Below are 12860 nucleotides of genomic sequence, written 5' to 3' on the forward strand. Positions count from 1 at the left end.
CTTTAATTCCTATTTGTGTATAGGGAAAATGATCATGGACATGCATGAATGGCATAACCTTAGTATAGGGTAATTGGAAATATTAGCAATGCGATGTGTTATCTATACTATTATTTAAGGAGCTTTCCCTGTTTAGATTCCTCTTTTTTTTTTTAGTTCAAAAATACCCCTACACCCCTATATTTAAGTAGAGACAAAATTAAAGGACAATCTGGTAAAAATACAACTTTAACTCCCACTAAAATATTGCCTAAAAAATAGGACCACTCTCCTATTAATTTTCAAATTGATTTATTCACTTATAAATTAGATTTTCAAAATAAAAATTATATATATATATATATAATAAAATAAAAAAACAGTTTTTTTTTACAAAATAGGACCATTAAAAAAAAAAAGCCTCATCGCATGTGCGAAGCGCGTGTGATGAGGCTAGTACCATATTATATATGTTAGAGTGGATGCAGAAGGAGAAGTATAGAAATAGAAACACTGAGAACATGAGGGTTACGTGATTCAATCTTGTCGGCCTACGTCCACGGAGGAATTCCTTAAGGGCTACATTTTTATTATATAAAAGTGTAGTACAATAACCAGTATTACAATAAATACTAATATGAGTATATGTAGGTGACTATACCCTAGACTACTAGTACAAGTAGGACTAAGATTGGGTCTATTATATTGTGCTAATATGTCTAATATATCTCTAACATCCTCACTCAAACTCAAGACGGAAGCTTGATCAAGGCTTGATGTTGGATAAGCATGAGAAGATCCCTTGGAGATGTCTTGAAGAATGCCTTTGAAGAAACCACAATGAAGAATATGCCAATTGACCAATTTCGGAGCTACAAATGAAGAAATAGAGTGCAAAATTGGACTAATATATCTAATATATCTCTAACATACTTATTAGGATAATTATTTTGTTATTTTGGAGAGGCAAATTATGTCTAGGTTAGGTTAACCCAATCAAAAAGAAAAAAAGAAAAAAGAAAAAGATCTATCATAATAAAATAAAATAAAAACCTTGAATTTATCTCTTAAAAATGTAAAATACAAGAATGAAATCAGAGAAAAAGGGGAAAAAGGAAAAATTTTGAAAATATTGGTCAAAGTTCCGATCTGGCCATTATGAAAGCTCGTCAAAACCTCCAAAATTTTATTTTCTATTTATTTTTCTCATTATAATTTTTCTAGAACTTTTATTGAATTAAAGATAATTGTTTCTCATTTGGAAGCCAAGTCCCCTAAGCTTCTAAAACTCTTAAAGCTTTTGCTTATAAATAATTAAATATAGGAACCATTCAGAAGGAGGGGTAAAACAAAACACTTTTGCATTCCATTATTATGCCAAATTTTTTCCAATTAAAACACCCCACAGCCACGAAATTTCCAAAGAGAAACTTCCAATTTAGCACAATACATCACAGCAGCAGCATTGTCACTTCGTGAAAGTCATGAGGTCGGCAAATGAATCAGCCATTTCGATTTGTTATACTCTAAAGCCATCCACAGTTAACATAAAAGGAAAAAGAAAAAGCCATCCACAGTTCCATACACACTCGAAATAGTCCAAAGCCCCCATCTCATTCTCATGTGCCAAAGTCAAACAATAGTTCTTCCTTACCTGCTACTGCCCAATAGTCTCCAAAACACAAAACAACACCCAAATTCATAGGATTTCTAACCCTACACCCTATTTGTCAACCGATCAACAACAAAGCAATAAGGCACCAACCAATCACATTTCCTCTTGAAATTCAAGGAAGAAATTTGAAGAAAATAAATGATATGTTTTCCAATCTAAAGTTTAAGCATTTTACAGCCAAAATAACATGATCATTAAATAAAATTGATCTCTCTCTTTTTTTTTTTGGTGTTAAATTAATTAGAGAGAGAGAGAGAGAGAGAGCATGTGAAGGAAGGGGGCAAGGTGAGAATACTTACCCTAGTCGATAATCAATATTGAATATACGTGGTGTTGTCAACTCCAGATATTGATGGACGAGGTGGTGTACTTTTGAAGGTGGTTGATAGTTCGCCTTCAATACAATAACACTATTTAAGCCTAGGATTTGTTAACTAAAAAGGTTTTATTATTATTATTATTATTATTGCCTGAAGGAGACCATGGATCATAGGCTTGCAGACTTCCATTTTGTTGGATTCTCTTTGGAACAACTGCATTTTTGGATAAATTAGGAGTAATGTTTTGATACCAAAAATTAAAACACTTATACTATCCAAAGAAAAAAAATATATAAAAAGAGATTAAAACACTTATATAAAATATATATTATTTTAAAGTTTTGGAAAAGTATATTGTGGGGACATTAGAAGGCTTTTGTCCGCTTTGGGGAGCCAGTTCTTCACGGTTTTGTCCTCGGCCCCGGGTGTGGTGTTGGGGGTTTTTGCCTTTGAGGTGATTGACACCTAGGCTCACCTTAGTCCCACATCGGTTAGAGAACCCTCCTACTCAAGGTTTATAAGCTTCTGGAGCAACCAAGAGTGTACCACTACTAACTCAGGGCCGAGGACAAAACCGTGAGGGACTGACTCCCCAAAGCGGACAAAAGCCTTCTAATGTCCCCATATATATCATTACGTGAACCTTTTTTTTTTTATTATTATTATTATTTTTTAGTTTGATTCACAACCCAAAGTTAAATATAGCTATAGGAAATATATGAGTCTACCTGTTTGGATGATCTTACATATTTCCGTAGAGTTATTTTTGGAATCTTTTTAATAGTAGATTTTTTTTTTTTAGTAAACAGTAATACTTATTAGAACACATATAAAAATAATAATATTAGTGTTTTAAACCAGATTTATAATACATTATTTAACCAGAATACAACTACAAAAGGGCGTAACTTTTATAGTTGTAGATTGAGGTTATAATACATTATGTAGGGTTAAGGGCCCAACTCATATATTGGGCTTTGGGCTCTGGCCGAGAGCGTAATGATCTGAGGACAAATAAATGGTAGTGGCTAGGTCAAGCTTAGAATCTCATGAGTGAGATACGAATGGGAAGGTGGTCCGAAGAGGAATATCTCCTTAGATAAGCTAAGCACAGCTCAAATGTGTATCCTAATAATCAAGGTGACCTTCTAGGAAGCTCCAGTGATAGGGACGTGCCTCATAAACATACAAGAATGATGGAAACTCAAAAATATCTAAGGGAAAGCTGCTACCACCGTATTAAATGCTCTATAGCTAACTTTCTGACTGCATTAATGTAAAGAAGACCTCTGAACAGTGTTGTCTTGGCTACCTCAACTCATAGAATGCCTGAGGGGGTGTCTGATGGGATAGGCACTCAAGTAGTGGCTTAAATGATCAACAAGTGTAGGGTCAAGATCATCAAAAGGGAATTATATAATGTAAGAAACCCCCCATGGAGAAGGGACGGGAAATTAGAGAGAGAAATCTAAAGAGAAACACTGTAGCAGTCAGGAAATAATCGTGTAATCATACTTAAGATAAATATACAAGAACTGATCTCCTTGGACCTATCCGAGAACGACTTTCTTCAATTGAAATCCATCTACCTTTCTGTTCTTGTCATTTGAGTCCACTTTGTTTGCCATCCAACTCATTCTAACCCAATTTTTCAATTCACTTTCTACAAATTTATTGTTTTGGACTTTTTGGGCCCAAGCCTATTCATTTTTTGAGCTTGGGATTCAAACTCAGTCCTTACACATTATATTAAAACAATGTTCACTGGTATTATTTTTTCCTGTCTGTATTTTGTACTCATGGTTTTTCTTTCTTTTTTTGGAAACCTATTTTCTTACTCATAGCTATGGTTCCCTTTTTCACATTTATCTATTTTCATAATCTTTTTTTTGTCAAAAAAAAAAAAATCTATTTTCATAACTTTTTTTAATTTAAAATTATTACATATGATATCTTTCTTTCTCTCCTCTTTAATTAAATTGGTTATTTAATATAGCAAGACCCACTAAGCTTCTCTATTGCATGCATTGGATACTACAAACTTCATCACAGAAAAGTTATTGCTGAGTTATTAAGTCACACATTTTGTAGGTTTCTCCCAAAAAAACAAAAAAAGGTCACACATATTGTAGGAGCCACGCACCGCCAATTTAGGGTGCTGAATGCACAATCAGTACCTTATAACAAAAGGTACACTTAACATTAACACCACTGCAAATAGTTTTTTTTTTTTTTTTTTTTTTTTGAGAAAGCACTGCAAATAGTTAAGTCGAGTTCTAAAATAATATTAGTAAAAGTTGAACCATATCAAGCATCACTAGTACATATTTGATAGTATTAGAATTTTGTCCTTTTTTCCAATTAAAAAAAAAATTGTCTTTCATTCATTTTTTAGTCATAGTTAATCTTATTCGACACTTAAAAATTACATTATATTAGATTCAATAGAAATCAATAATTTAAAATTTCTCTTTTCTCTTAAAACCACTTTATCTAATTCCTTATATAAAATGATTCTCCAAAAAAAAAAAAAAAAAATTCCTTATATAAAACAATTTTAGAAAAAATGCTAAAATACAAGCAATTTCACACTTTCACTACAAAATACTTAAAATTTGATATGACAATAATTCTGATTAGTGTTGTAAGGATGCGTTTTGAACCCTAGACCTAAAGTATGATTGGATCAAAGCCCAATAAGCCCAATACAATGAATTTGTAGAGAGTGTGTTGGAAAACTAGACTCTAATGAATGAGATAACAGTTAGAATGGATTTTAAAAGATAATCAAACAGAAATGGACTGGAGTTATCTAAGTAAATTTGTCCTTGGCACAATCCGAGAAGGTCTGTTCTAATATATATTGATTGAAAATGGTTACAGATGTGGTTCAAACTGCTACAGTGCTTTCTCTTACAAATTTTCGATCCTCTTCTCTCATTGCTTCCTTCTTCTTTTATAGTTTTTTTTTTTTTTGGTTTTCATCTCCACCCTCCACGTGCAAGCTAGATGGTTGGTCTTGATACTTGTTCCATCAACACCTTCCTAAAGTCTTTAGGTAGTAACTATAAGGCTGAAAGCCATTATTTAGGTATCACCTCCACATTAAAGCGGCCAAAGAGTTAGCTGTAGAGTAATTAATGCGATGGTTGCAACTCTATCCTTAGATATTTTAGGACTCCCCTCTGTCCTTTGTTTTTGCAATACTTATCTGTACTAGCAGAATTTCCTGGAACATCCCCTTGGATGACAGACCACTTCTATGGACCTCGGCTTGGGTTAGCCGAGGAGGCACTCATCCTTGGCCTAACCTCCAGGGCCATTGTGATCAAAACTAACTTCTTCATTCACTAATACGGGCTCCCTTGACAATGTTTACCTTTCCTTGGATGACCCTTTATCCTCGGCTTGGGCCTGAAGGCCTAATATATACATTGATAATGAGCTCTTGGGCCCAATACCCTTACAATAGCCCCTCGAGATTCTTCTTTCTGGCTCCTTGGGAAGAAAGGAGGATTTCGATGTTACCTTAGCTAGTCTGTGCCCATCACATATCTCCTCTGCATGTGTAGATGTCTTTTTAACTACCCAAGACACGCTCCTAACGCTTCGGCATACGAGACACGCCTTCATTAAATTTTTGCAGCGTCTTGTCCCCCACGTTTTACGGCGCGATGCGAATCCAACAGTTGAGGATTCTGCTAGAACATATGCGGGAATTTTCCCACTCGTAGCTTTTTCTTTGATTTAAATACCTTTCAAATCAATTCTCCCATCTCACTCTAGCATTCATTTAGGTCTAGCGCACATACACTGAACCTGCCAATTTTCTTAACTTACTCATGCCTCTATAAATACCAAAAGCCTATCCGAGGACATTTTCCTTATTTCAGTAAGTCTTTCACAAAACTTTACATCTAGTTTTCCCTAAACCCTTCTAGAAATGGGTAGATTTAAGAGTTTGGTAGAATCCGAGGAGAGAATAGAGAACTTTAGGGCTCAGTATAGGATCCCTCCAAGAGTAGGAATTAGGTACTGTGAAGAGGGGTAATGGTACGAAGACAGGCAAGAGGGAGAGGTGGTAATCCCGATGATTGCCTTCATAGAGGGCGGGATGAGAATCCCCATGGGCACTATAACCAGGGATTATCTTAGGGCCCATAGGTTAGCTCCTACCCAGTGTGCCCTAAATATGTTTAGGATCTTAGGTTCCATAGATGCCCTTAATGAGAGAATGGGTTTAAACCTCACACACCACGATATCAATTGGGTTTACAACCTCCATCATTTGACGGGGCAGGGGTATTATCTAAAATCTAGGTACCCCGAGATCCGGCTCATTCAATGCCTTCCCGAATCCAACAAGGGCCTCAAAAATGACTTCTTGATCGTGTCAGGGGAATGACACGATGGCCTCCCCTGCTTGACGAGAGAGGGGAAACTAGGTGAGACTTTAGACTTAGGATGGATTTTTAAAGTTACCCATTCTGTGCTTTTCTTATTTTCTCCTTTTTTTGTACGTGTACCTGAAATTCTCTTTAATTTGTTTTGTTCTGTACTGATGATATTTTTTTATCTTTCCCAATGGTTTTGCAGACAAAAACACTGCCATCCCTAGCTTCAGCCTTGTGAATCAGGCAAGCTTGGATAAGATCCTCAAGGCCGAGGTGTTTGTCCACACAGATGAACAACTAAGGGTTGCTCACTTGATCTTGGATTACATTCCAATTTCTGAGGCCTTCCAAGCGCTGAAGTGAGTAATCAAGGCAAGAGATCCGCGTCTATAAAGGATCAGTGTAGTCGCTCCTAGGTTCCTCATCTGTAGTCCAGTCCCTGAGGGCATGCTCACCACCAATCCAATACTAGAAGACATTTCAAAGGTTACTCAACCAACACAACACATAGCTAAGGAGGGAACCTCTTCTCATCCTGCCTTTATAGAGGAGGAAGAAGAAAAAGAAAAAGTAGTAGAAATGTTCGATTCCGAAGACGAATTTGACATCTTCAATCAAATTCAACCCTCATCAAGAACCTACTAATACCTCCAATGATATAGGCATCCAACGCAAACAGAGGTCAACTCTCCAGGAATTGTTGGAGTCCCAATCTGGGAGAGATGCTCTTGAGAAGGTTGCTCAGACGAAGCTCCCCCCTTCTCCACCCACCTAACCTCCCCGAACTGATCCAATAGACTATAAGAGAAAAAAGGGAGGAAAAAGGTAAGGAGGTGGCAGAAGTAGGGAAAAGCCATCCATCTCATGAAGTTGAGCCCCAGAGGGATGCTAAGCAACAGGAAGGCCTTTAAATGAGGTCAGCCACCAAGGTAGAGTGGAGGGGTGACCACAGATCTACAGCCCCAGTTTAGGCCCCACGCATGGAGCTGGATAAGGCTCCTTTACTTAGTGATGCCTCTATCCGGGATTTCCAACAGGGCACAGTTGGGTATGTGGCAGATGCAGTAGAACAATCCCTACTACTGCTTAGGGATATGGCTGACCTCAGGTCTATGAGGTAGCACAAAGTCTTCCTCGGACTGAAAAGGGACTTGGCTATGGTAAGTAAATTTTTAAGTTTAAGTAAAGTTTTTATTTTATTTTATTTTTTTTAAACTGTACTCCTCTTCCTTTCGAGGCCATTCAAGCCACCTTTAGGGCCGAGGAGATGGTGAACTACTCCCATCGAAAGATGGAGGAAGAGAGGAGGAGGATAGCAGCTGTGAATGCCTTCCACGTAGCTGAAAAAAGCGTCCAAGATCTTAAGGCCAAGCTAATCAAGGAGGCGAGAGAAAGAAAAAGCGCTACATCTGCTCTGGATAGTGCTGAAAGACAAGCTGAAGGCCACAGGGTGTTGCTTTGAAACGTTGAGGACCAATTGGCCGCTTCCAAGGAGCAGATCCTTACTCTGAAGAAGAAATTAGAAGAGGTCCAAAAGGCCAAAGACAAGGTGGAGAAGGCCAAGGAAGAGGCAGAGCGGGCTAAGGAGGAGGCTGAGCAACAAAGATATGACATTGGGGTGGCTGAGACCGAGGAAGCCCTTAGGGCCAAGGTCTTAGGGGTATGTAGGACTTACTGCCTCCAGGTATGGAATGAGGCTCTCAACCAAGCTGGGGTTGAGGCTTCTTCTATGCTTAGGAAGGCAGAGAGTGTCTACTACCCTCCAGCCATCCGTGCCTCCTCCTCCAGCAGCTCCAAACCAGACACCCCTGCCAAGGTGGCCGATCTAAAGAAGAGCAGCACCGAGAAGATCCCTCCCTCCTCAGGTAGCCCTCCAAAAGTGGCCGAGCATCTTGGGGTGAATGAAAAAGGAGTTGAGGTGACCAAGGAGGTGGCCTCTGATGTCATCATGCCCCCGGTTGCTCACCAGGATCCTTCCAAAGACAAAGAGGCCCCTATGATGAAGATTGTTTTTGCAAGCCTCCCAATTCCTACCAAGGGTGACTCTAAGGGAGCAAACCAAGGATCCTTAGAGGCTACAGTTCAGCAATCCAAAGCCCATCCCCAAGGAAAAATTGTAATAAAAAAGAAGTAGATTTAGGATAGTTCTCTTTTTCATTTTCTTTCTTTTGTTTTTTCTGGCAACTTCTGTTTTGGTTTTCATAATTTGTAACCAAGTTGCCATTTTGTATTCAATTTGCCTTACTTCAAGGCTTTTGTTAATGAAAATTATGAGCATTGTCCTTATTTCTATGATTTTCATACAAGTGTCAATATAATTTCTATCTTGTTTAATACTTAGCCAATATAGAAATTGGATATAAGTCCATTTATCTATACAAAAGGTAAGACACCAATTCATGCCAGACTTTATCTAAACTTCTTCCCATTACTAAGTTAGAAGATCTGAATACAATAATCAAACCTGAAACAGATCATGGATATACTTTCAAATGCTTTAAGTGACGCTTACAAGCATGCAATTGACTATGTCACTTTAATGAAGATTTGCATCATTAATTAGGGTTGATCCCATCAGACACTTAAATAACCAATAGGAAGTGTTAACATACTCAATAGGATCTAGATATAATGTAGGTTCTGTTTGACACCTTTGTGAATGGCTTGAAACGTCAATTTATCCAAGGAACGTGGTCCGAGGATCTAAGCATGACCAAGGTTTTGTTGGATACTTAGGAAAGTAATAGGAAGTATTAATCTACCCAAAGCATGTGATTCGGGGAGCCAGGCATAGCTAAGGTTCTATTTAATACTTAACACAATGATTAAAAGATATCAATTTATCCAAGGTATGTGGCCCGAGGAGCCAGACATGACCAAAGTTATATTTGATACTTAGATAGATGTTAGGGAGTATTAATTTACCCAAAGCATGTGGTCCGAGGAGCCAAGCATAGCTAAGATTTTGTTTAATACTTAGATAGATGTCAGTAAGTATTAATTTACCTAAAGCATGTGGTCTGAGGATCCAGGCATAACTAAGATTCTGTTTGATAATTAAAATGATGATTAAAAAATATCAATTTATCCAAGGTATGTGGTCCGAGGAGTTAGGCATGACCAAAGTTTTGTTTGATACTTAGATAGATGTTAGTTAGTATTAATTTACCCAAAGCATATGGTCCAAGGAACTAGGCATAGCTAAGATTCTGTTTAATACTTAAATAGATGTTAGTAAGTATTAATTTACCCAAAGCATGTGGTCTGAGAAGCCAGACATAGTTAAGGTTCTGTTTAATACTTAAATAGATGTCATAGAATATCAATTTACCCAAGGTATATGGTCCAAGGAGCCAGGCATAGCTAAAATTCTGTTTGATATTCAACAAATGGTAGAACGCATGACAAATAATATGATAAACCAAAAATATGGCAAAGATTGCTTTCATCAATAATAATACATTTTTAGTTTGTTTACATTCTAGGGACGGAGTACAGTATTTTCATTTAAATCTTCCAGATAATATGTGCCTATGCATGCCACTGAAGTGATGCGATACAATCCTTCCCAATTAGGCCCCAGCTTTCCCCAGGTTGGGTTCTTAGCAATACCTAAAACTTTTCTTAACACCAAATCTCCTAGTGCTAGTGGTCTTAGCTTCACATTGACATCATACCCTTACTTGAACTTGTGTTGATAATAGGCCAATTGGACCATTGCATTTTCTCTTCGTTCCTCAATTAAGTCTAGGCTCTTCCCTAATAGCTCATCATTGTTGGTCAAAGTGAAAGAACTCATCATCAGTGTTGGGAATCCAGTCTCTAAAGGAACAACAGCTTTGGCCCCAAACATCATTGAAAATGGTGTTTCTCCTGTTGACCTACGAGACGTAATCCGATATGTCCAAAGGACATATGACAACTCTTCCACCCATTTTCCCTTCGCATCATCCAACCTCTTCTTGAGTCCATTCACTATGACCTTATTGACAGTCTCGGCCTGTCCATTCCCTTGGAGGCAAGCTGGGGTGGAATATCTATTTGTAATTCTCAGGTCACAACAGTACCTCCTAAAGGCCTTGCTATCAAAATGCAGGCTGTTATCTGAGATAAGGGTATGAGGGACCCCAAATTGGATTACAATATTCTTCCAAAAAAATCTCTTGGCATCCACGTCTCTAATGTTAGCCAATGGTTCAGCTTCGACCCACTTGGTGAAGTAATCTGTGCCAACTAGCAGGTATCTCTTATTCCCTGTGGCCTTAGGAAAAGGACCTACAATATCCAAGCCCCATTGAGCGAATAGCCATGGGATGGACAGAGGATTAAGGACTTCTCCCAGTTGGTGGATGTTTGGTGCAAATATTTGGCATTGGTCACACTTCTTTACATATTCTTGTGCTTCCCTTAGCATGCTCGGCCACCAGTATCCCTAAGTGAGGGCTCGGTAAGACAAAGATCTGCCTCCTGTATGGCTCCCACAAATCCCTTCATGTAACTCCTCAAGGAGTAGCTCTAATGCTTCAGGATGTATACACAGCAAGTACGGCCCAAAAAATGAATGCTTATACAATTTTTGGTTCTCGAACAGCTAAAACCGAGGAGCCTTTCTTCGCACCTCTTGGGTAAGATGTCCTCTTTAAGGAATAGCACTATAAGATCCATCCAGCTTGGCCCTACCCTGATTTGATGGATCTAGACCATATCTTTTCTCACCATAGCAGGCTTGCACAAGTCCTTAACAAGTATGACCCGAGGCAAATCTTTTGCTGAGGAGGTGGCAAGAGTAGCCAGGGAATTTGCATGTGTGTTTCTGCTTCTTGGATATGTATCAAACTAAAAGATTTAAACCCTGATTGCAAGTGCTTAACCTAACTTAAATATTCTTGCATTCTCACGTCCCTGGCTTCTAACTCCCCCTTCACTTGGCCTACGACCAATCTTGAATCCGAGAATATCTCTATTGCCTTTCTGCCCATTTTTTGCACCATGGCCATTCCCACCAATAGAGCCTCATATTCAACCTCATTGTTTGTGGCTGAAAAGTCCAGTCTCAATGATTTCTCAATAGTAATCTTCTTGGGGGATACTAGAACTAGCCCTACTCCGGATCCCCTCTGATTTGTGGCACCATCAATGTATACTCTCCAGGATAAAGGATCTTGTAAGGAGATCATGCCAATTGATTTTCCATCCATGCCTCGCTTCTCTGTTTCTACTTCCAATAGGGATTCAGCAAACTCGGCTACCAAATTGATGAGGACTTGACCCTTGGCAGAGGTACGAGGCATGTATTTGATGTCAAAAGCTCCTAGGATTGTGCCCCATTTAGCGATCCTCCCCGTGTAATCAGCACTTCGAAGCAAAGCTCTGAACGGAAGCTGAGTTAGGACAACAACTGTGTGTGCTTGGAAGTAATGGGGGAGTTTACGTGTAGCATGTACCACCGCCAAAATGGCCTTCTCCAGTGGTAGATAACAGACCTCGGCCTCATGTGGTGACTTGCTTACATAATAAACTGGCCTTTGTATGCCGCTATCAAATTGTACCAACACCAAGCTTACAGCATGAGGGCCCACAGCAATATAAGCAAACAGGACCTTATCCACCTCAGGACTAGACATGACAAGTGGCTGAGAGAGATATTCCTTAAGCCGCTGAAAGGCCAAAGTGCACTCCCCAGTCCACTCAAATCCCTTCCACTTATTCATCAATAGGAAGAAGGATCTACATTTATCCATTGACCGAGAGATAAACTAGTTCAAGGCAGCAGTCATTCCAGTTAGCTTCTAGACTTCCTTGGGATTCCGAGGTGTTTGTAAACTATTAATTGCCTTAATCTGATCGAGGTTAACCTCAATTCCCTGGTGAGTTACCATGTAGCCTAGAAACTTACCTGATCCCACATCAAAAGAGCATTTGGAAGCATTAAGGCGCAACTTATGTCTCCTCAGAATTTTAAAAATGTTCTTGAGATCTCCCACATGCTCGACACTACCTTACTCTTCACCGTCATATCGTTTATATAGACCTTAATACTCTTGTCCAACTATGGTTCAAACATCCTAGTCATCATTCTTTGATAGGTAGACCCTGCATTTTTCAAATCAAAAGGCATCACTTTGTAGTGGTAGTTTCCAGTGGGAGTGACAAAAATTGTCTTTTCCTGATCACCCAAGGCTAGTGGTATCTGGTGGTATCCTTGAAAGATATCTAAGAAGCTCATCCGAGGATAGCTTACAGTTGCATCCACCAGCTGGTCTATCTTAGGCATAGGGAATGGATCTTTTGGGCAAACCTTATTTAGATCTGTGAAGTCTACACACATTCGCCACTTCCCATTCTTCTTCTTCACTGCCACAATATTGGCCAATCACTTAGGGTAGAATACCTCCTTGATAGCCTCTGCCTACTTAAATTTCATCACCTCATCTCTGACAGCATTAGAATGATATTTGGATGAGTGCTGAGGTGGTTGCTTTTTGGGGGTGA

This window comes from Quercus robur, chromosome 1, assembly GCF_932294415.1.
Source record: "Quercus robur chromosome 1, dhQueRobu3.1, whole genome shotgun sequence".
Taxonomy (NCBI): Eukaryota; Viridiplantae; Streptophyta; class Magnoliopsida; order Fagales; family Fagaceae; genus Quercus; species Quercus robur.